Here is a 24,997-nt window from a genome sequence, read left to right on the forward strand (position 1 = left end):
GTCTTTTCCAGGATCAATGAGTCTTCTCTAGTGAGTTGTCTTCTTGCATCAGGTAGGCAAAGTCTTGGAGTTTCAGGTTCAGCATCAGTCTTTCCAATGAATATTCAAGACTGATTTCCTTTAAGATTGACTGCTTTGATCTCCTTGCTGTCCAAGGGACTCTCAAGAGTCTTCTCCAACACCACAGTTCAAAAGCATCAACTCTTTGGTGCTCAGCTTTCTTTATGGTCCAACTCTCACATCTATACATGACTACTGAAAAAAACCATAGCTTTGACTAGCTGGACTTTTATCGGTAAAGTAATGTCTCTGCTTTTTAATATGAGAAACCGCCAGGATATTTTTCATAGTGGGTGCACCATTTTACATCGCCTTTAGTGATATATGCTGCTGCTGCTGCTACATCGCTTTAGTCGTGTCCGACTCTGTGTGACCCCATAGACAGCAGCCCATCAGGCTTCCCGTCCCTGGGATTCTCCAGGCAAGAACACTGGAGTGGGTTGCCATTTCCTTCTCCCATGCATGAAAGTGAAAAGTGAAAGTGAAGTCACTCAGTCGTGTCCGACTCTAGCGACCCCATGGCCTGCAGCCTACCAGGCTCTTCCGTCCATGGGATTTTCCAGGCAAAAGTACTGGAGTGGGGGATTCCAATATCTCCACATCCTCACCAACACTTGCTGCTGTTTATTATAGTCACTCTAAAAGATGCGAAGTGGCATCTCACTGTGGTTTTAATTTGCATTTTACTAATCCAAATTCACTAATGATGTTGAACATATTTTCATCAACTAATAGATAATTGCATATCTTCTTTGGTAATTGTCTATTGGCATCCTTGCATATTTAAAAATTATATTATTTCTCTTTTACTTTGAGTTGTAATATATTTACTTATTTGCACATTTTAGATACTAGGTATAACAGGTATCTGATTTGTAAAAAGTTCCCTCATTGTGTTGATTGTCTATTTCAATTTATTTTTCAGCTCACTTCAGTTCAGTCAGCTCAGTCGTGTCCGAATCTTTGCAACCCCATGGACTGCAGCATGCCAGGCTTCCCTGTCCATCACCAACTCCGGGAGCCTACTCAAATGTATGTCCCATTGCATTGGTGAGGTCATCCAACCATATCTTCATCTTTCATTCCCTTCTCCTCCTGCATCTTTCCCAGCTTCAAGGTCTTTTCCAATGAGTCAGTTCTTCGCATCAGATAGCCAAAGTATTGGACTTTCAGGTTCAGCATCATTCCTTCCAATGAATATTCAGGACTGATTTCCATTAGAATGGACTGGTTGAATCTCCTTGCAGTCCAAGGGACTCTCAATACTCTTCTCCAACACCACAGTTCAAAACCATCAATTTTTTGGCACTCAGGACAGGATGCCATGATCTTAGTTTCTGAATGTTGAGTTTTAAGCCAACTTTTTCACTCTTCTTTTTAACTTTCATCAAGAGGCTCTTTAGTTCTTCTTTGCTTTCTGCCATGAGGGTACTTTATTTTTAGTATCTTTTAAAGTGCAAAGTTTTTAAATTTGAGGAATTATAATTTTTCTAGCTTTATTTTATTGTTTATGTTTTTTCATCATATCTAAAAATCCACTTCCAAACTCAAGGTCATAAAAATGTGCATTTATATTTTTTCAAGAAAATCAGAGATACCAAGGGAACATTTCATGCAAAGATGGGCACAATAAAGGACAGAAATGGTATGGACCTAGCAGAAGCTGAAGATATTAAGAACAGGTGGCAAGAATAAACAGAAGAATGATACAAAAAAAGATCTTCATGACCCAGATAACCACGATGGTGTGATCACTCACCTAGAGCCAGACAGCCTGGAATGTGAAGTCAAGAGGGCCTTAGGAAGTATCACTATGAACAAAGCTAGTGGTGGTGATGGAATTCCAGTTGAGCTATTTCAAATTCTAAGAGATGATGCTGTGAAAGTGCTGCATTCAATATGCCAGGAAATTTGGAAAACTCAGCAGTGGCCACAGGACTGGAAAAGGTCAATTTTCATTCCAATCCCAAAGAAAGGCAATGACAAAGATGTTCATACTATCACACAATTGTACTCATCTCACATGCTAGCAAAGTAATGCTCAAAATTCTCCAAGTGAGGCTTCAGTAGTTCATGAACCATGAACTTCCAGATGTTCAAGCCAGATTTAGAAAAGGCAGAGGAACCAGAGACCAAGTTGCCACCCATTGGATCATAGAAAAACCAAGAGAGTTCCAGAGAAATATCTACTTTGGCTTTATTGACCATGCCAAAGTCTTTGACTGTGTGGATCAAAACAGACTGAGGAAAATTCTTCAAGAGATGGGAATACCAGACCACCTAACCTGCCTTCTGAGAAACCTGTATGTAGGTCAAAAAGCAACAGTTAGAACCAGACATGGAACACGGACTGGTTCCAAATTGGGACAGGAGTACCTCAAGGCTATATATTGTTGCCTTGCTTATTTAACTTATATGCAGAGTACATCATGTGAAATGCCAGGCTGGAATCAAGATTGCCAGGGGAAATATCAATAACTTCAAATATGCAGATGACACCACTCTTATGGCAGAAAGCAAAGAGGAACTGAAGAGCCTCTTGATGAAAGTAAAAGAGGAGAGTGAAAAAGCTGGCTTAAAACTCAACATTCAAAAAACTAAGATCATGGCATCCTGTCCCATCACTTCATGGCAAATAGATGTGGAAACAATGGAAACAGTGACAGACTTTATTCTCTTGGGCTCCAATATCACTGTACATGGTGACAGCCATGAAATTAAAAGGCACTTACTCTTTGGGAAAAAAGCTGTGACAAACCTAGACAGCATATTAATAAGCAGAGACATTACTTTGCCACCAGAGGTCCGTCTAGTCAAAGCTGTGGTTTTTCCAGTAGTCATGTATGGATGTGGGAGTTGAACCATAAAGAAAGCTGAGGACTGAAGAATTGATGCTTTGGAACTGTAGTATTGGAGAAGACTCTTGAGAATCCCTTGGACTGCAAAGAGATCCAACCAGTCAATCCTAAAGGAAATCAGTCCTGAATATTCATGTGGGAGACAGCAGGCACAGGAGAGTCAGTCCTGGCAGGGCCCTTCCTGCTGCCTGGCCAAGGACATGTGAGAGCCAACCCAGAGGTAATGAAGTAAGTGGAAAGGTCAACAACCGCAGGCATGAGAGAGCTGGCCCTGGTGGTGGCCCCTCCCAGTGCTTTGGGGAGCAGGTGCTGGTGCATGTGGAGAGAGGTTGCAATGGTGACTCTGTTCCTTGCATGTCATTTAATAATGGCACTCTGCTTCTGTGGCAGTCCTGGTCTCCTCCACAACCCTTCCCAATTACAGACCTCCTCACTCTTATTCCCTCAGGCCTTCTCTTCCCAGCCAACAGCAGTCAGTCTTCTCCCAGAGTTTGCTCTCCAAACCTCAAGTTCTAGTCCTCATCTTCACCAGCATACATTTGTCTTAGGTTGGGGTGTGCAGGGCTATGATACAGACCATCTGTGTAGGTCTCACGTTGTCTTGTATGCCACAGATCTTTTTCTGTACTCTCCTTCAATAACCCTCAAAGTTCCTCTTCTGTCCCAACTGATCTCCTCTTTGGTGAGGGGCCTTCCTCGGGTGCAAGCACATTCTCCTCTTCTTCAGCTCTTCCATTGATGGGTGGGTGAGGGTCCTGTCTTGCTTCCTGTCCTCTTTTTTTCCCCTTATTCTTTCCTCCTAGCCAGTTATGTAGGGATATTTCATGTTCTTTTAGGTGTCCAAGGTCCTCTGTTCTGTAAGAATTGTTCAATTTGTGGATGTATTCTTGATGCATTTGTGGGGAGATATGAACTCCACGTCCTCCTACTCCTCTGCCAGGTTGTCTTAGTTGTTTCTTATTTCTTTGTTAATCAACCTAATTACCACTAATTATTCTCATATTTTTACCGGCATCTCTAGGACCCATTGAGTGGAAGCAGACACCAGAAATAAGGCTTCCCAAACTGTTTTTGTTTGTTTGCTTTAAATTAAAGGAGTTCTTAGGTTGACTATTATACTGTGCTGTGCTTAATCACTCAGTTATATCTGATTCTTTGTGACCCCATGGACTGTAGCCTACCAGGCTTCTCTGTCCATTAGGAGTTTGCACAAATAAAAAGGACCATAGTACACTAAGTTGAACAATGCATGTGTGCTTATTCGCTCAGTCATGTCCAACTTTTTGCAACACCATGGACTTCAGCTCACCAGGCTCCTCTATCCATGGGGATTCTCTGGGCAAGAATATTGGATTGGGTTGCCATACCCTCCTCCAAGAAATCTTCCTGACCCAGGGATGAACCCAGTTCTCCCACATTGCAGGCAGATTATTTATCATCTGAGCCACCAGGGAAGCCCAAAAATACTGGAGTGGGTAGCTTATCCCTTCTCCAGGGGATCTTCCTGACCCTGGAATTGAACTGGTTCTCCTGCATTGCAGGTGGATTCTGTACCAGCTGAGCTATCAGGAAAGCATATATATATATATATATACACACACACACACACACATACATACACACATACATACATACATATGTATTTCCCACCCTCTAATTTGTTTTTGTTTATACAGGTACCACTAAAACAATTTTATAATGAGTGCTATTAAACATTTATCAGTTTAGAAGTTTTTCCAATTTAAAAGATTTAACACTTGCCTGTTAAGGAGACATATCTTAATAATATCTCAAATCAATAAGATGCAAGAGGCATCCCCACAATAGAGTAAAAAGCATGCTGCCTAAGTAAGACCCAGAAAGTTTATTCCCAAAAATATAAGAAAGTAAAGACCTTCATTATACAAGCTGATACAACACAGGTTAAGATGGCAAAAATACACTGAGAATTGGCACAGAGAAAAGACTGCATAGCATCCCAGTCTATTTGATTGGTTGCCAAATGTACACGCTATGTGTATCTTGCAGATGCCAGAGACCATGTTCTTAATACACAGACACAGACACAGACACAGACACACACACACACACACACACAGAAGATCATATAGAACATTTACTATTATTAATATTTACTCTTTTAGTAAATTTGCTAAATTTATTTAGTGTTACTTTTACATTTACTGTTACTTTTGAAAGACACAGAAAGAGAAATATAAGTTCTTCCTCAAAGGACTTTAGTTTCTTTACGGTCAGAATTTTTAAAGGATGTATTATCAAGTTGGCTTTCTCTGACTTAACTGTGTATGCAATAAAAGACCCCCATCTTAGTTATTTTTCAGGGTGAGGTTGCTTTAATTTATAATTAAATAAGTATTTTAAGTGTAGGTTTTGTAGATACATAAACCTCAGATATGCAGATGACACCACCCTTATGGCAGAAAGCAAAGAAAAACTAAAGAGCATCTTGATGAAAGTGAAAGAGTAGAGTCAAAAAGTTGGCTTAAAACTCAATATTCAGTAAACTAAAATCATGGCATCCTGTCCCACCACTTCATGGCAAATAGATGGGGAAACAGTGGAAACAGTGACAGACTTTATTTTGGGGGGCTCCAAAATCACTGCAGATGGTGACTGCAGCCATGAAAATAAAAGATGCTTTCTCCTTGGAAGAAAAGCTATGACCAATCTAGACAGCATATTAAAAAGCAGAGACATTACTTTGCTGACAAAGGTCCATCTAGTCAAAGATATGGTTTTTCCAGTAGCCATGTATGGATGTGAGAGTTGGACTATAAAGAAAGCTGAGCGCCAAAGAATTGATGGTTTTGAACTGTGGTGTTGGAGAAGACTATTGAGATTCCCTTGGACTGCAAGGAGATCCAACCAGTCCATTCTAAAGGAAATCAGTCCTGAGTATTCATTGGAAGGACTGATGCTGAAGCTGAAAGTCCAATACTTTGGCCACCTGATGCAAAGAACTGAGTCATTGGAAAAGAACCTGATGCTGGAAAAGATTGAAGGCAGGAGGAGAAGGGAAAGAAAAAGGATGAGATGGTTGGATGGCATCACCAACTCCATGGACATGAGTTTGATCAAGCTCCGGGAGTTGGTGAAGGACAGGGAAGCCTGGGGTGCTGCCGTCCATGGGGTCGCAAAAAGTAGGACATGACTGAGTGACTGAACCGAACTGAACCAAAACAGTGATGTATTAGTTGGAGCCTGGCAATCTTTCATTCCTTTTTCTCTTGTTTGAAAGTTTTGTTCTCCATTCTAAGCTTACTTTGTCAAGATAATTAAAATGAATGTGTTTCCCTATAGGGTTAGCTGCATGATATGAGGACTTGCCTCCACTTCTCCATAAGTTTCTCAGTTGTCTGAGAACATCATTACTGGCTGGGAGGAGATATACCTTCTTTGGAGCTGAAGGTTCTCGTGAGATAATTTCACTTTTATTTTAACACTATCTTAAAATAGCGAATTCAAGGAAAAACAAAAAGCCAATCTTATACCTAATTATCCAGTCCAACTTTATTCAGTATCTTTCAACTGTACAAATTCTTCTCAGTCTTTGAAGTAAGGATAACCTACTCAGTGACTAAACTGAGCAAAAATCTTTGCAGTATCTTTCAAATGAATATAACCCAGATACCTTTTCTTGAAACCAAGTTTCAAGGATAACTTTCTCTTCCAGAGAGGAATTCAACACCATCAAATAAAACTTATGATCAGCAGCCAATGTTGGGAGATCCAAGAACCAGGTGAGACTCACACAAATTCATCTGGACTCTGCAAGGAGTCAGACAGGCTGAAGAGGCTTCTGCTGATACCAGGCTAAAAAAGCTGCCCTGGGTCCCTTTGTTGGTTGCCAAAGCAGCCAATTAAAAAAAAAAATGCACAACCTAAAAGTTAAGAACTATGTTTTATTTAGCAGAGTTGCCGAAAACTTAAGCCTAGGAGGCAGTCTCTTAGAGAACTCTGAGGGACTACTTCAAAGAGGTAAGAGAGGAGCCAGGCTATACAGAGGTTTTTGAAACAAAAATCAAGTAATAGGAACATTAAAAGATTATGATTAATTTAAGAAAAACTAGAAACCTCATGTCAATGAATTTAGCACTTTTTGTGTATGGAGAGATGCAAGAGTCTGGGCTCACTTAAATCATTCCTTTTATATGCACTTTAACTATCTAGGGTGAGTATCTTGTTTTTCTCCGTCTTGAATCCCTTCAGGGTACAGTCAGGGGCAGTTGCTGTGGCTGATCGCTGCAACATCCTTTGTTTATCCACACGGCAGAAGACATTTTTGTCCACAACTGTGACAGTAGTTTTCAGACAGTAATGTATGAATTGCTGCCTTTTTGTTTTGTCTTGTTGTTTCCTGCAATGGATTCTCTCAGCTCTCCAAAAGAAACTGTTCTGCAACATTTCTGGATCACAACTCCTGGTGTCTCATAGTCAGGAGGTGTTTAATAATGCCTACCTAGAAGCTGAACTGTTGCTCTTTGCATCATTTTTGTCCTGCCTGGCTGTTGGAAAACCAGTAATCAACAGCCAATGATCACCATTATCTCCCCACTTTGACCCCGTTATTGTTAATGGTCCCTTAATAGAGTTGGAGTTGCTATATATAGGGTTGAACAATCTGTGTTCTGTACGACTCTAGGGAGTAAGATTCACCTAGACTTCAATGTGAATTGTACCCCTTGGAACTGAGCAACTTACTGGTTCTCTGAGAGCTCTGCGAATCAGATAGGCCCAACTGGTTTCTATAGCAAGTAAAGCCTCTGTATTTTTATAATGCACTTCCACTGCTGAAAGCAGATGGGGAGGAAGTGAGACAACCCCCACATCCTCTTTGTCTAGGAACAACAGTTGTAATGGCTATGCCTCAACTTCCCTTTCCTCTTGCAGCCTCAGCCTTCACTAGCAGTCCCCACACAAGACTAAAGAGTACTCAAGAGAGGGAATACTTCTTTTATCTTCTTCTTTGGCTCCGTTAAGCTTATAAATTTTCATTTCTTAATCAAGATAATATCCTTAACAAGTATCTTTAGAATTTCTTTGAAGAAGACATGGCTTTCCCAGAAACAGAAGAGACAGCACTTTCTTGGCTGACTTTTTGGTTGTGACTAAAACAGAAATGTTTAATAATGTTACAACCTAGATCTACTACTAATGTTTTAATTCCTGCAAGGTCTACCTTTTAGCATCCCATGCTTAATAACAGTCCTTACTTTCCACATCTCTAAGAAGCTTGCTCCAGAAACTACAATTCTGCTGATTTGGAATATAATTCTTCCAGAATTGAAGGATATGATTGTGAAATGCAGCTAGAAACTAGACTATCAGGATTTTTGAATGGAGGGGAAAAGGAAGCCATGGATAACTTGCCCAGGATGGGTAATCAAATATGTAACCACTTGCTTAACTACTGTCAGATTTATTTGAAGTTAACATGTGTGATTGCTTCAGAAGGGACCAAGCAAATCTTGCCAGCAAGAGTCTACTTACTGGGGTCTCAGCAACAGACTACAGGCTTATGCCATATGAGGAAATGCTTGTTTGTTTTCTTCTGTGACTCACTCTCAGAGTTGTGAGAAAAGGGACTGCCACAGCAATGGTATGGGCACAAAGAGGCACAAAGCCTGGATCTCATGCCAAGATGTGCTCAGGTACTATTAGGTGCATCAGAAGAATCCAAAACCAATAAGACCTATGAGATCATTCTTCTCTGCCCAGGAACCAGTAAACTACTCCACCTACTCCTTTTACCTTCCTCTATCTACCTATTGGGTGATTCAGAAAGCAATATTTTCTTTATCTTTTCTTCTATTTTATATTTAGTAGTTACTCTAGCAAGAGTACTGGGCAGGACAGTCTGTTCTTTTTTAGTCCTGGGTTTAATTGCAATAGATGAACTTGTCAACATCCAGTCAAGAGTTCTTTAGGCAAGAAAACCAGGATGCAGCAAAATATAGTAGCCATTCCCAGTCTCTCCCTCACCCCAACATGCAAACACCTGAAGTGCATGTAGGTGAAATTCAGCACAGGATCCTAGACATGAGGAACATGGCTTAGATAGGGAATGGCAAGATGCTAAGTCATCATTCAGTATCTTGCTGGCTTGACTGGATATGTACAATCAGAGATGGTTAGTTTTTTTCTACAGATTAGCCTGGGGATTGATTCAAATTGATTGGCTTCTAATCAATCTTGAGTGGATGGGTGGCACCTATAGCCCTCAGAACAAAAGATGCTTTCAAATGGGCACTTATAATAAAAGATAAAAGACTTTGGACAGTCAACAGTGACCACATCTGCATTCTCTGTGGTCAAAACAGAATAAAATCATAGCTTCATATTTTTAAAAGAAATCTCTAATATATTTACCTCTTTAAGACTTTGTACAAATCTATATGTTGGTTGACCATTTTAATCAAACTTATCTTCCTTTTTTAAACCAGTGGTATTACAAGGTAAATGCTCTTTTAAAAATTATTCATTAAAATTTTAATTCTTTTATAACTGATTTCATTCCTTCTAATTAAGATCTTAACAAAAGATATATAGTACATTTGGCATGATTTATCCTTTTTATTTAAAAAAACAGACTTTATTTTGTGCTAATTGTAGATTCACATGCAGTTGTAAGAAATAATGTAGAGAGATCCTGTATATTCTTTATCCATTTTATAATGTTACCCATTAGTAACATTTTGCATAACTGTAGTACAATATCACTGGAGAAAGCAATGGCACCCTACTCCAGTACTCTTGCCTGGAAAATCCCATGGACGGAGGAGCCTGGTAGGCTGCAGTCCATGGGGTCGCTAAGAGTCAGGCATTACTGAGCGACTTCACTTTCACTTTTCACTTTCATGTATTGGAGAAGGAAATGGCAACCCACTCCAGTATTCCTGCCTGGAGAATCCCAGAGACAGAGGAGCCTAGTGGGCTGCCATCTATGGGGTCACACAGAGTCGGACACAACTGAATTGACTTAGCAGCAGCAGCAGCAGTACAATATCACAATCAGAATATTGTTATTGATACAATCCAGTTTTCAGATTTCACCAGTTTTATATGCAGTCAAGTGTAAGTGTGTGTGTGGGGTAATTAAGTTCTATTCAATTTTATAACATGTGTAATCATCACCAAAACTAAGATGAAGAACTGTACTGTAGAAAGTATCCTTTATGCAATGTTTTTATAGATACAGTCACCACCATCCTACTGTCTTTCCTAACCAACTGGAAGCCACTAATATTTATAATTATGTCATTTCAGGAACATTATAAAATTGGAATTATACACTATGCAACTTTGGGGATTGCCTTTTTTTCACTCAGTATAATTCCCTCTAAGGTTCATACAAGTTGTTGTGTGTATCAAGAATTTGCTTCTTCTTATTGCTGATTTGTATTTGATGACATGAATGTACCATTATTGATTTAACCACGCAGCTTCTAAAGGACATCTGGGATATTTCTAGGTTTTAATTATTACAAGTAAAGCTTCTATGAATATTCATATATAAGTGTTTGTGTGAATAGTAGTTTCTTTTTTCTGTAGAATAAATGCCCAAGAGTTCAAGCTAGATTGTGGTAATTGCATGGCTTCTTGTCTAAGAAACTGTCAAACTGTTTTCCAAAATGTATGACCATTTTACATTCCTAAGAGCAATGGACAAGTGATTCAGTCTCTTTAAATCCTCTCCAGCATTTGGTGTTATACTATTTTATTTTTAATTTCTATATTTGGTTTTTGATATACATTCTTATAGGTGTATAGTAATATCTCATGGTGGCTTTAATTTGAATTTCCCTATGACTAATAAGGATCATCTTTTCAAGTGTTAATTTGCTATCTATATAAAGATCAGCAGTATGATTTCCCTTCAGTGAAATATCTGTGTGTTTTGGAATGACTTCACTTTTCCCTCCTTTCTCTACTTCATAAGTCTTTCCAAAATTCTCAAGTGGAATATACAATCCCCAAACACTTTAGAGGTGTAGAAGTTACTGATAAGGACATTTACTGGGTCTCAGAATCATCTCTAACCATCTACCTATCACCAAAAAAAGCCCTGATAAGTATCTTTCTGAACCTGGGGGATCTTATTATAAAGTCTCATTATAAGAAGTCTCATTATATAAGTATAATGAGAAGTCTCATTATAAAAATCTCATTATATATGTCTCAGTATAAGAAGTCTCATTATAGTGTTTTGGCAAACTAGGATAAGAAAGAATCAGAGATGGAGTTTTTATGAAAAGTTCACTTTCAAAAAGTACACATTAACATAGAGAGATGAAACTAAATAGCTTGTCAATGCAGAAAGATCTTTATGCTCTATCTTTAGTCTTCCCTGAGAGGCTTCAGAAGCACACAGTTAGCCATGAAAAATAGGAAAGTTGAGGTTTCCATTTTTTTTTCCCCCACTGGATTGTAAAAGTTAGCCACAAGATTCTTCTTGAGCAATTCCTCAAGCTCTTATTTTAGTATCAGTACTATGATTGTTATGCTTCTGGTAACTGTTTCATAAAACAGAGGCTGGATAATAGACCTTGTGAAGAAGATTATTTAGATAAGGGCTCAGTTTTTATGCAGTTGGCAATAAGAAAATTCAGAAGCTTGTATGTGCCTATGCTTGAAGACTGATGTGTGATTCCATAGGTAAGGCTGAGGAGGCAGCTGAACCTGCTGTTTTAGTTAATGATTAATGACCAGACTCAAGATCACCTCTTCTTTAAAAGGTAATGAACCAAATCCCAAGTTTGAAGCAACATCATTTCTAGGGTGTCCTTTCCCCTGTTACGAGCACTAGCCAAACACTATGATCTTTGGGCCTTGAATGGGTGTGAAGAAATAACCTCTCTTCCCTTTCCAGTTTATATCATGTGTTTTGTGATCAGATAGGTAACATAATGTATGTGAAGTATTTAGCATTAATGACTGACACTCAGTAAGACTTGGATTTAATCTTGCCCTTGACTTTGCTTGAATGAGAGGTGTTTAAGTATATTATGAACTTCGAATATGCTACTGTAGTTTCCAGGTGGTGACATCAGGCACAAAGAAGAGAAAAGCTGTTTGGAGATGGAAACTGAAGAAATGGTGGACTAAAAGAAGATCAAAAGAGAAAAACTTGAGAGGAGGGGAGGTCAAGATGGCAGATTAGGAAGATGCTTCCTCCATATGGAACACATAATAAATACATCTACATGTGGAAAAACTCTCACTGAAAACAAACTGGAGGCTGGCAGTAAGGTTCTCCTATAAACAAAGCTATAAAGATTCACATGAAATTGTGTAGGAAGAGAGAAGCAATCAGGTCTGGAGCCATACTCTTAGCAGAAAACACAGAAGAGGAGAAGAATATCACGGGCTCAGGAATCCTTCCTGGGGAGCTTGAGCCACATATTGGGCACCTAGGCACTGGGGACAAACACTGTAAAGATAAGTCCACTCAACTGATTTAAAAACCAATGTGACTTACTGGAGGGCTGTAAGAAACTGAGACTGATCCTGAAGAGTGTGCACACTATGGGATGCAGTAAAGGCACTTGTAAGAGGGAAGTTAATAATAATACAGGCTTTCCACAAAAGAAAAGAAAAATTTCAAATAACAAACCTAAACTCCCATTTAAAGGACTTATAAAGAGAAGAATGAATAATATCCAAAACCAGCAGAATATGGAAAATAATAAAGATCAGAGTATAAATAAATAAATTAAATTAAATTAAATGAGTAAAATAGTAACCAGAAAATGATAGAAAATATCAATGAAATCGAGTTGCTTTTTTCAAAAGATGAACAAAATTGTTAAGTCTTTATTTAGACCCAATAAGAAAAAAAGAAAGAGGACTCAAATAAACAAAGTAAGAAATGAAACGGGAGAAATTACAACTGATTTTTACAGAGATTACAACTGATATATGGGAGAAGGCAATTGCAATTCCACTCTTGCCTGGAAAATCCCATGGACGGAGGAACCTAGTAGGCTGCAGTCCATGGGGTCGTTACAAGTCAGACACAACTGAGCGACTTCACTTTCACTTTTCACTTTCATGCACTGGAGAAGGAAATGGCAACCCACTCCAGTGTTCTTACCTGGAGAATCCCAGGGACGGGGAAGCCTGCCATCTATGGGTTTGTAGAGAGTCGGACACGACTGAAGTGACTTAGCAGCAGTGGCGGCAACTGATATACACAGAATTCTGTTGCTTTTATATACTCTCATAATGAGAAAGCCAAAAAAGAAACACTTAAAATTGCATCAAAAAGAATTAAGTACTTAGGAATAAACTTAAAAATGGAATTGAAAAACCTATATTCCAAAACTATAAAAAATGATGAAGGAAATTAAAGATGATACGAAAAATGCAGACATTAATATTACTATTAATATTAGTAATACTATTCTTTTGCATACTATTCTAAGCAATCTACAGATTTAACATAATCTGTATCAAAATACCAGTGACGTTTTTCACTGAACTAAAACAAATAGTCCTAAAACTTATATGGAACCACAAAAGACCATAATAGCAAAAGTAGTCTTAAAAACAACAAAGCTGGAGGTATTACACTACCCAATTTCAGACTACATTACAGAGCTACAGTTATCAAAATTGAATGGTACTGGCACAGAAACACAGACATAGATTAATGGAGCAGAGTAGAAAGCCCAGAAATAAACTTACACATTCATGGCCAATTAATCTACAACAAAGTAGGTAAGGACATACAATGGAGAAAAGACAAATTCTTCAATAGGTCTTGCTGGAAAAAGTGGACAGCTAGATATAAAGCAATAAAATTAGAACATTTTCTCACACCATATAAAAAATAAACTTGAAATGGATTAAAGACCTAAATGTAAGACTGGAAACCATAAAAGTCCTAGAAGACAACATAAAGAACAGTTTTTAACATAAATTTTAGAATTTTTTTTGTATCTGTTTCCTAAGGCAAAGGGAATAAAAGTAAAAATAACCCATAGGACCTAATTGATCTTAAAATCTTTTGCAGAACAAAGGAAACCATTGACAAAAATATTTAAAATATATAAGCAGCTCACACAATTCAATATCAAACAAACAAACAACCTGCCTGGTTAAAAAAATAGGAGAAGATCTGAGTAATCATGTTTCCAAAGAAGATTCACAGATGGCTAACAGGAATGTGAAAAGGTTCTCAACATCACTACTTGTCACATAAATAAAAATCAAAAGCACAAAGAGGTATCAGCTTACATCTGCAACAATGGCTATAATTTAAAAGTCTACAAATAGGGATTACACTGAATCTGTAGATTGCCTCAGTAATATGGTCATTTAAAAAATATTAATTCTTCCAATCAAAGAACACAGTTTATCTTTCCATCTGTTTGTGTTGTCTTCAATTGCTTTCATCAGCATCATAGTTTTCAGAGTATGAGTCTTTTGCCTCTTCAGGTTTATTCTTGGTGTTTTATACTTTTTGATACAATAGTAAATGTATTTGTTTCCTTAATTTCTCTTTCTGATCTTTCATTGTTAGTGTATAGTAATGCAACAGATTTCTGTATATTAACATTGTATCCAACAAATTCATTGATGAGGTCTAGTAGATTTCTTGTAGTGTCTTTATGATTTTCTATACACAGCATCATGTCATTTGCAAAGAATGACAATTTTATTTCTTTTCTAATTTGGATTCTTTTCATTTATTATTTTTTTCTTCTCTGATTGCCATGGCTAAGACTTCCAAAACTATGTTGAATAAAACTGGTGAGATTGGACATCCTTGTCTTGTTCCTAAATGTAGAGGAAATGATAATTTCAGCTTTTCACTGTTGAGAATGATATTTGCTGTGGGTTTGTCATGTATGGCCTTTATTATTTTGAGGTAGGCTCCCTCTATGTCAATTTTCTGAAAAGACTTTTATCATAAGTGGATGTTGAATTTTATCAAAAACCTTTCTGCATCTATTTAAATGACCATGTGGTTTTTATTCTTCAATTTGTTAGTGTGCTGTATCACATTAATTGATTGGTGGATATTGAAAAATTCTTACATCTCTGGGATAAATCCTACTTGATCATGGTGTATGATACTATTAATATATTATTGGAGTTGATTTATTGGTATTTTGTTGAGGATTTTTGCATCTATGTTCACCAGTGATATTGGCCTGTGATTTTCCTTTTTGTGTGTGGAACCTTTGTCTGGTTTTGGTATCAGGGTGATGGTGGTCTCATAGAATGAGTTTGGAAGTGTTCCTTCATCTGCTAGTTTTTGGAAGAGTTTTAGAAGAATAGTATAATCCCTATCAAATTACCAATGGCATTTTCCATATAACTAGAACATTTTTTAAATTTGTATGTAAATACAAAAGACTCTGAATAGCAAAAACAATCCTGAAAAGGAAGAATAGTGCTGGAGGAATGACCCTGCCTGACTCCAAATTACACTAATAAGCTACAGTAATTAAAACAGTATGTCACTGGCAGAAAAAGAGAAACATAGATCAGTGAAACAGGATAGAAAGCACAGAAATAAACTTACATACCTATTGTTAAATTAATCTACAACAAAGGAATGAAGAATATACAATAGAGAAAAGACTGTCTATTCAATAAGTGTTGCTGGGAAAACTGAACAGCTACATGTAAAAGATGAAATTAGAACATTCTGTAACACCAATACAAAAATAAACTCAAACTGGATTAAAGACCTAAATGTAAAGCCAGGTACTATAAAATTCCTAGAGGAAAACATAGGCAGAATACTCTTTGAAATAAATTACAGCAATAACTTTTTTGGATCCATCACCTAGAGTAATGAAAATAAAAACAAAAATAAACAAATGAGACCTAATTAAACATAAATGTTTTTGCATGGCAAAGGAAACCGTAAACAAAACATAAAGCAAAGAAAATATTTGCAAATTATGCTATGGACAAGGGATTGATTTCCAAAGTAAATAAACAGCTCACAAAAGTTAATATTAGAAAAAAAAAAAAAGGGCAGATGACCAAAATAGACATTTCTCCTCAGAAAACATAAAATGGCAACAGGCATATGAGAAGATGCTCAGCCTCGCTAATTATTAGGGAAATGCAAATGAAAACTACAATGGGGTATCACCACACACTGGTCCAAAATGGCTATCATTAAAATGTTGACAACAATAAAGGTTGGAGAGAGTGTGGAGAAAAAGGAACCCACTTACACTATTGGTAAGAATGTAAATTGGTTCATACACTATGGAGCATAGTATGGAAACTCCTTAAAAATCTAGAAGTAGAGTTACCATATGATCCTGTAATCTTATTCCAGGGCATATAGCTGGAGAAAGCTCTAATTCAAAAAGATGCATGCACCCCAGTGTTCAGAGCAGTACTGTTTAAATAGCCAAGCATGAAAACAGCCTAAATGTCCATCAATAGATGAATGATTAAAGATATGTCATATATATATATATATATATATATGCATATATATATATGTGTGTGTGTGTGTTTCCTGTGTGCTGACTCTTTGTGACCCCATGGACTATAGGCCACCAGGCCTCCTCTGTTCAGGGGGCTTTTCCAGGCAAGAACACTGGAGTGACTTGCCCTGCCCTCCTCTAGGGGATCTTCCCAACCAAGGGATTAAATCCAAGTCTCTCGCATTGCAGTTGAATTCTTTACCATCTGAGCCACCAGGGAAGCCCATGAATATTGGAGTGGGTAGCCTATCCCTTCTCCAGGGGACCTTTCTGACCCAGGAATTTAACAAGAGTTTCCTGCATTGTAGGCAAATTCTTCAATAGCAGAGCTACCAGGGAAGTCTATATATATATATATAAAATACAGGGAATTTGACTTTGAAAGCCAATGGGGTTTGAATACAGAGCTCCCACAGAACTGAGGAAACAGAGACCCTTGGAGGGCAGAAACAACCTTGTGCACACCAGGACCCAGGAGAAAGGAGTAGTGATCCCACAAGAGACTGAGCCAGCTTTGCCTGTGAGTGTTCCGGAGTCTCTGGTGGAGGTGTGGGTCAAAAGTGGCCTGCCGCAGGGTTAGAAGCACTGACTACAACAGTTCTGGGAGGCAGGGCATGCTGGCATACATCCTTTTGGAGGAGGTCACCATTTCCCTTACCATAGTTTGGCCTCAGGACAAATTATAGGGAGGGGACAAAGCCCCACCCATCAGCAGAAAATTGGATTAAAGATTTATTGAGAATGACCTTGCCCACCTGAGTAAGAATCAGTTTTCCCCACATCCAGTCCCTCCCATTAGGAAGCTTGCACAAGCCTCTTATCCTCATCCATCAAGGGAAGACAGAATGGAAACCACAATCACAGAAAATTAACCAAACATCACATAGATAACAGCCGTCTAACTGAGTGAAACTATGAGAAATGCCATATAGGGTTACCCAAGAAAGACTGGTCATGGTGGAGAGTTCTAAGAAATGAGGTCCATGGAGAAGGAAACGCAAACCACTTCAGCAATCTTGCCTGGAGAACCCCAGGAACAGTATGAGAAGGAAAAAAGATATGTCACTGAAAGATGAAATCCTTAGGTCAGTAAGTGCCCAATATGCTACGAGCAGAGTGGAAAAATAGCTCCAGAAGAAAAGAGGAAACTGAACCAAAGTAGAAAAAATGCCCAGCTGTGGATGCCTCTCATGGTGAAAGTAAATTCCAGTGCTGTAAAAGAACAATATTGCATAGGAACCTGGAATCTTAGGTCCATGAATCAAGGTAAACTAGGCATAGCAAATATGCTCTTCCAACAATACAAGAGATGGCTCTACACATGGACATCACCAGATGGTCAATACCGAAATCAGATTGATTCTGTTCTTTGCAGCTGAAGATGGAGAAACTCTATAAAGTCAGCAAAAACAAGACCAGAAGCTGATTGTTGCTCAGATCATGAACTCCTTACTGCAAAATTCAGACTGAAATTGAAGAAAGTAGGGAAAACCACTAGACCATTCAGGTTTGACCTAAAAAACATCCCTTACGAATATACAGTGGAAGTGAGAAACAAATTCAAGGGATTAGATCTGATAGAGTGCCTGAAGAACTATGGATGGAGGTTCATGACACTGTACAGGAAGCAGTGATCAAGACCATCCCCAAGAAAAAGAAATGCAAAATGGCAAAATGGTTGACTGAGGAGACCTTACAAATAGCTGAGAAAAGAAGAGAGGCTAAAGGCAAAGGAGAAAAGGAAAGATATCTGAATGCAAAGTTCCAAAGAATAGCAAGGAGAGATAAGAAAGCCCTCCTAAGTGATCAGTGCAAATAAATAGAGGAAAACAATAGAATGGGAGAGACTACAGCTCTCTTCAAGAAAATGAGAGATACCAAGGGAACATTTCATACAAAGATGGGCACAGTAAACGACAGAAGAGGTATGGACCTAACAGAAGCCAAAGTTATTAAGAGGTGGCAAGAATATACAGAAGAACTCTTCAAAAAAGATCTTAATGACCCAGATAGCCATGATGGTGTGATCACTCATCTAGAGCCAGACATTCTGGAGTGCAAAGTCAAGTGGGCCTTAGGAAGCATCACTACAAAAAAGCTAGTGGAGATGATGGAATTTCAACTGAGCTATTTCAAATCCTAAAAGATGATGCTGTGAAAGTGCTGCACTCAATATACCAGCAAATTTGGAAAACTCATCAGTGGCCACAGGACTGGAAAAGGTGTTTTCATTCCAATCCCAAAGAAAGGCAATGCCAAAGAATATTCAAACTGCTGCACAATTGCACTCAACTCACACGCTAGCAAAGTAATGATCAAAATTCTCCAAGCTAGGCTTCAACAGTACATAAACTGAGAACTTACAGATGGATTAGAAGAGGCAGAGGAATCAGAGATCAAATTGCCAACATCTGTTGGATCATAGGAAAAGCAAGAGAGTTCCAGAAAAACATCTACTTCTGCTTCATTAACTATGCTGAAGACTTTGACTGTGTAGATCACAATGAACTGTGGAAAATTCTGAAATACATGGGAATACCAGACCACCTTAGCTGCCTCCTGAGAAATCTGTATGTAGGTCAAGAAGCAACAGTTAGAACCAGACATGGAACAACAGACTGGTTTCAAATAGGAAAAGGAGTACGTCAAGGCTGTATCTTGTCACCTTGCTTATTTAACTTATATGCAGAGTATATCATGTGAAATGCTGGGCTGGGTGAAGCACAAGCTGGAATCAAGATTGCCAGGAGAAATATCAATAACTTCAGATATGCAGATGGCACCACTCTTATGGCAGAAAGTGAAGAGGAACTGAAGAACCTCTTGATGAAAGTAAAAGAGGTGTGAAAAAGCTGGCTTAAAACTTAACATTCACAAAACTAAGATCATGGCATGCGGTCCCATCATTTCATGGCAAGTAGATGGGGAAACAATGGAAACAGTGACAGACTTTATTTTCTTGGGCTCCAAAATCACTGCAGATTGTGATTGTAGCTATGGAATTAAAAGATACTTGCTCCTTGGAGGAAAAGCTATGACCAATCTAGACAGCATACTAAAAAATAGAGATATTACTTTGCCACCAAAGGTCCCAATAGTCAAAGCTATGGATTTTCCAGTAGTCACGTATGGATGTGAGAGTTGGACCATAAAGAAAGCTGAGCACTTAAAAATTGATGCTTTTGAACTGTGGTGTTGGAGAAAACCCCTGAGAGTCCCTTGAATTGCAAAAAGATCCAACCAGTCACTCCAAAAGGAAACCAGTCCTGAATATTCATTGGAAGGACTTACACTGAAGCTGAAGCTCCAATATTTTGCCCATCAGATGGGAAGAACTAACTCTTTGGAAAAGACACTGATGCTGGGAAAGATTGAAGGCAGGAGAAGGGGACAACAGAGGATGAGATGATTGTATGACATCAGTGACTTGATGGACATGAGATTGAGTAAAATCTGGGTGTGGTGATGGACAGGGAAGCCTGGTGTGCTTCAGTCCATGGGGTTGCAAAAAGTTGGACACGACTGAGTGACTGAACTGAATGAACTGAACTGATAAGGAAGGATATACGTAGAATTTTATCCCTTAAGTAACTAATAAGTTACCCATTTCCCAATTGTCAATTACGTAGTGGTCATGTATAGATGTGAGAGTTGGACTATAAAGAAAGCTGAGGGCCGAAGAATTGATGCTTTTGAACTGTGGTGTTGGAGAAGACTCTTGAGCGTCCCTCAGACAGCAAGGAGATCCAATCAGTCAATCCTAAAGGAGATCAATCCTGGGTATTCATTGGAAGGACTGATGTTGAAGCTGAAACTCAAACACTTTGGCCACATCATGCAAAGAGCTGACTCATTTGAAAAGACCCTGATGCTGGGAAAGATTGAGGGCAGGAGAAGAAGTGGATGACAGAGGATGAGATGGTTGGATTGCATCACAGACTCAAGGGACATGGGTTTGGGTGGACTCCGGGAATCAGTGATGGACAGGGAGGCCTGGCATGCTGCGGTTCATGGGGTCGCAAAGAGTCGGACATGACTGAGCAACTGAACTGACTGAGTTACATAGTCTTCTCAGGCCTAAGGTGATTGCAATTTCTCCTTGAATTATTCTATTATCAAAGCATTTGATGGGTATTTCTATTTGGTTGGTACATTTGGCTGAGGTATTGGGCCCATCCCAAAGACCTGTAAATACCATGGCTTCCCTTCCACCAATAAAGAGATGTATGGCATATATACTCTCTCCTTTGCTTCCTCTCTCCCTCCTTCTCGGCCTAGTGGTCCCAAACTGACAAGGATTTCTCTCTACTTCTCCTGTGGAGCTCTCTCTCTAGTCAGTCCTCTATCCCCAACCTCCTCCTCCAGATAAAGTTCAGTGAAGTCCTTCTCTGCATTGTGTTGGCAGGGAGCAGCATGTCTTTCAGGCAAGGCCTTCCTTGCAATTAAGTGATGAATGCATGAAGAGAAACATCTTGGGCCTCTGCCAGGCAGAGCAGACAGCTGTTTGGGGTAACCCACAGGTTACTGGATAAAAGTCTGGCTACTTACTAGGACCATCTAGAATAGGCCTGAGTCATAGGCCTACTGTCCTTTTGAGAGGGAAAGTTAGAAGAAGCCCTGTATTCATTTTATACAATTAACACCCTGCAGTCTGCTTCCAAGGAAACTGGTAGTTAAGAGCTTGTGGAAAAACATTTGACTGACTTAAAAAGATTCTGCTATACAGGTGGTCAGAAGCAGTTTAAGCCAAGGTCAGGAAGAAATTAGGTGAGGCTAAAAAGAAATCAGACTGTAAGGAGGAATTATTAGTAAAATACAAACCCATACTGGAATTTTGGTCTTTTCCTATGATTTTGTTTACATGGGATATTGCATGTGTTTTTTTAAAAAATATTTCTTGTATATAATTTGCATACCATAAAAATCTACTCTTTTAAAGTATACCACTCAGTGAAATTAAATATATTCAGAATTCAGCAACCATTACTGTTATCTTTTTAGCACCCCAAAAGGAAACTCCATACTCATTTCCAGTTGTTTCCCATTTCCTTCCCTCCCCCAGTCCCTGGCAACCATTAACCAAATTTCTATCCCTATGAATTTGCTTTTTCTGGATATTTCATATAAATATAATCGTAATATATGGCCTTTTGTGTCTGGCTTCCATCACTTAGCATAATATGTTTAAGTTTCATCCATATTGTAGTTTATCCTTTCTAAAAGTTGAGTAATATATAGTACTCAACTGTATGGATAGACCACATCTTGTTTGTCCATTCATCAATTGATAATATTTGGTTTGTTTCAGCTATTATAAATGATGCTCCTATGAACCTAGGAGAGGAATTGTAGGTCATATGGTGACTCTATAATTAACATTGTGAGGAATTACCTCACAATGTATGAGGGGCATTTTTAAGTATGGGACATTTTAGGTTTATTTTGTGGACTGATTTGGTGAGTATCTACCAGGACTCTACTCTGTGTGTAAGAAGATGAAAATATTAGGTTGGCCAAAAAGTTTATTCAGGTTTCCATCATACCATCATATGGAAAAACCTGAATGAACTTTTTGGCCATCCCAATATATCAAATAAATAGGGTTCAAGTAAGGGAAGGGAAGAGGTGCTTCATTTTTGCTGGATCAGGGAGGGCTTCATGGAGAAAGTGTCATTTGGTTAAGCTTTGAAAGATTAATAAAATTTCCTTAGGCAGGTGAAAGGGAGTGGAATCGAGGGGACAGGGTTTTCCAAGTAGTGGGAGCAGCATAGCAAAACAGAAGTTTTGGAAAGGATGTGACAATGTTAGCTGAAGCACAGACTTCAGATAATGATGAGTTGATTAGTAAAGGAAGGCAGGGCTAGATAGTAGAAAGCTTCCAAATGTCATGCAAGGGATTTGAGACTATATTTCTAAAGCAATGAAAACCCACTGTATATTTTTCCTGATACAAGTGACATTTTGGGGCAGGTGTTTGAGGAAACCCAGTACTGGTTCACTGCTTTTCTTTTCTTAGGATTACTGTGACATTGACTAGAAAATGAAACCAGAGAATGTTAGTGTTATGAGAATATATACTGTGAGGTACTCTGAGTAAAGTGATTGTAAAAGGCCAAAGCGGAGGTACAGAAATACGTTATGTCTGCAAGTGCATGGGAGTATGTCATCTCCTTTCAAAAAAATTAAAAAGCTTTGATGCTTTCCTTCCAGTACCATCATTTCTTGATTTTCTTTCTTTTCTTACTGCTTACAACCTCACCATCACTGATTTAGCACCTCCCCACCAAAGTGTAAAAATAAAGGGGATGCAGACAGTCACAGAACAGTGGTGTAATTCTAAGAACTATTGAAAAATGTTGGAAGGGATCTTCCAAATAGTCTAGAAACTTTCTTATGTTACAGATGGGGAAACAGAGGCTCTGAGTTGGAGTATTACCTACCCAAGGTCATAAGTGAACTGATAACAGAGCTGGGATTTAAAACTCAAGCCCTTACGTAACTACTTCAGCATACCATACTGCCTAATTAACATCCTGTAGGATATTTAGAAATTACACAATGTATTGTTCTTTGTTTAAGAAGAAATATACCAACTGAACCCAGCACACCATTAAGGTATAGAAGTAATAGATATAGGTTACAATGAGATAGGCACTTTTTCCCTGCTCTGACCACTTTGCTGATGAGTGACATCAGTTCATTCATTCATTAGGTTAGTTAGTTGTCCAGTAAGTAGAAATGTGTTGAATGCCCTTTGCTGTGCACTGTAGCTTAAAATCTGGTAGGGAGTTGTAGCAAAGACACAGACAACAAACTAGATGAGATAGAATTAAATATGATTATAAAAGTATATTCATTTTCTTTGGCTACTGCAACAAATTACCACAAAGTTAGTGACTTAAATTTATTCTCTTACTGTCGTGGAGATCAAAAGCCTAAAATTAGTTTTATGGGGCAAAAATCAAGATGTTGACAGGGCTGTTTCTTCTAAAGGCTCTGGAGGAGAATAATTTCCTTGTCTCTTCCAGTTTCTAGTGGCAGTTGGGATTTCTTTGCTTGTGGCTTCATCAATACAATCCTCAAGGTCAGTAGCTTTAAAACTCACACTGCTCGATCTTCATATCCTTTTATTCTCCATGTGTATAAATCTCTCTCTGTCTCCTTCTTATAAGGATACAGGTGTTTGCATTTAGGGCCCAACTGGATAATCCAGGATAGTCTCCCGATCTCAAGAACTTTAATTACAACTGCAAAGTCCCTTTTGTTATGTAAGGTAATATTTTACAAGTCTCGGGGATTAAGATATAGATATTTGTGTGAAGTAATTATTCAGTCTTACACAAAAGGTATATGTTTTAAAGTTGATGGAAGGCATAAAACCCAAGTATGGATCTAAGAGGAAGATGGCAGGATGAAATATAAGGGCTGGGGAAAGGGTTTTTCTCTTGTTATCCCCAATTGCAGAGGCTCTTACCCAGCACAGACATTATTATTGTTGTTATTATCAGAGTGAGTATGATGAAGAAGAATTATGGCAATCAAAATATGTATTCTTACCTATTTTCAAAAGCATGCCTGCAACTTGTGTTGCTCAGTCGTGTCTGACCCTTTGTGACCCCGTGGACTAGGGCCCCCAGGTTCCTCTGTCTATGGAATTTTCCAGGTAAGAATACTGAAGTGGGTTGCCATTTCCTTCTCCAGGGGATATTCTCAGGGATCTACATATGGTATGTAGAAAGAGCTGGCCTTTGTTTTGAAGTCTCTGATCTGAGCTCATTAAGACAGGCCTGTAGGGACTCTTCTGGCAGTCCAGTGTTTAAGACTCCATGCTTCCACTGTAAGGGGCATAAATTCAATCCCTGGTCAAGGAACTAAGATCCTACAAGGCATAAGGAAGACTAAAAAGAAAAAAAAAAAAAAACAGGCCCTTTGGAAAGCATGAAGGGGCTTGTTTTTAAAGCAGGAAGCTAGGCCCTTTCCCTCAGAGTATGGTCATCCATTGGTGATCTGGTTCTGCCTTCATCAAGGGCAATGGGCCATGTACAACAATGAGAATAAAAGGCAGTCTTGGAATCACTATCTTTCTTTTGTCTTGGAGGAAGAAGAGAAATACAGAGCTCTGATTATTGGCCAGGCACAGATCAACCCATTGAATCCTTTCTAAAATACTGGGAAGAAGGTCCTTTTATTAGGGTCGTTTAATAGATGAAGAATATTGAAGGTCTAAGGGCTTCCCTCATATCTCAGTCGATAAAGAATGTGCCTGCAATGCAGGAGACCCGGGTTTGATTCTTGGGTTGGGAAGATCCCCTGGAGAAGGAAACGGCAATCCACTCCAGTATTCTTGCCTGGAGAATCCCCATGGACTCCTCTGAACCTGGTGGGCTACAGTCCATGGGGTCACAAGAGTCAGACACGACTTAGCAACTAAACCACCACCATTGAAGGCCTAAAGACGTGAAAGCTTACTTAGCTCATAGGTTTCCTCTCAGTTTGGAGGTGGTGAAGTCTTCTCAGACTCCTACCAGATACTACACACTCTGGAAGGAAGACTAGGAGCAAAAGGAGAAAATGAGAGGTAGGAAAGGAGTAGGAGGA

This window comes from Bos javanicus, chromosome X, assembly GCF_032452875.1.
Source record: "Bos javanicus breed banteng chromosome X, ARS-OSU_banteng_1.0, whole genome shotgun sequence".
NCBI lineage: Eukaryota > Metazoa > Chordata > Mammalia > Artiodactyla > Bovidae > Bos > Bos javanicus.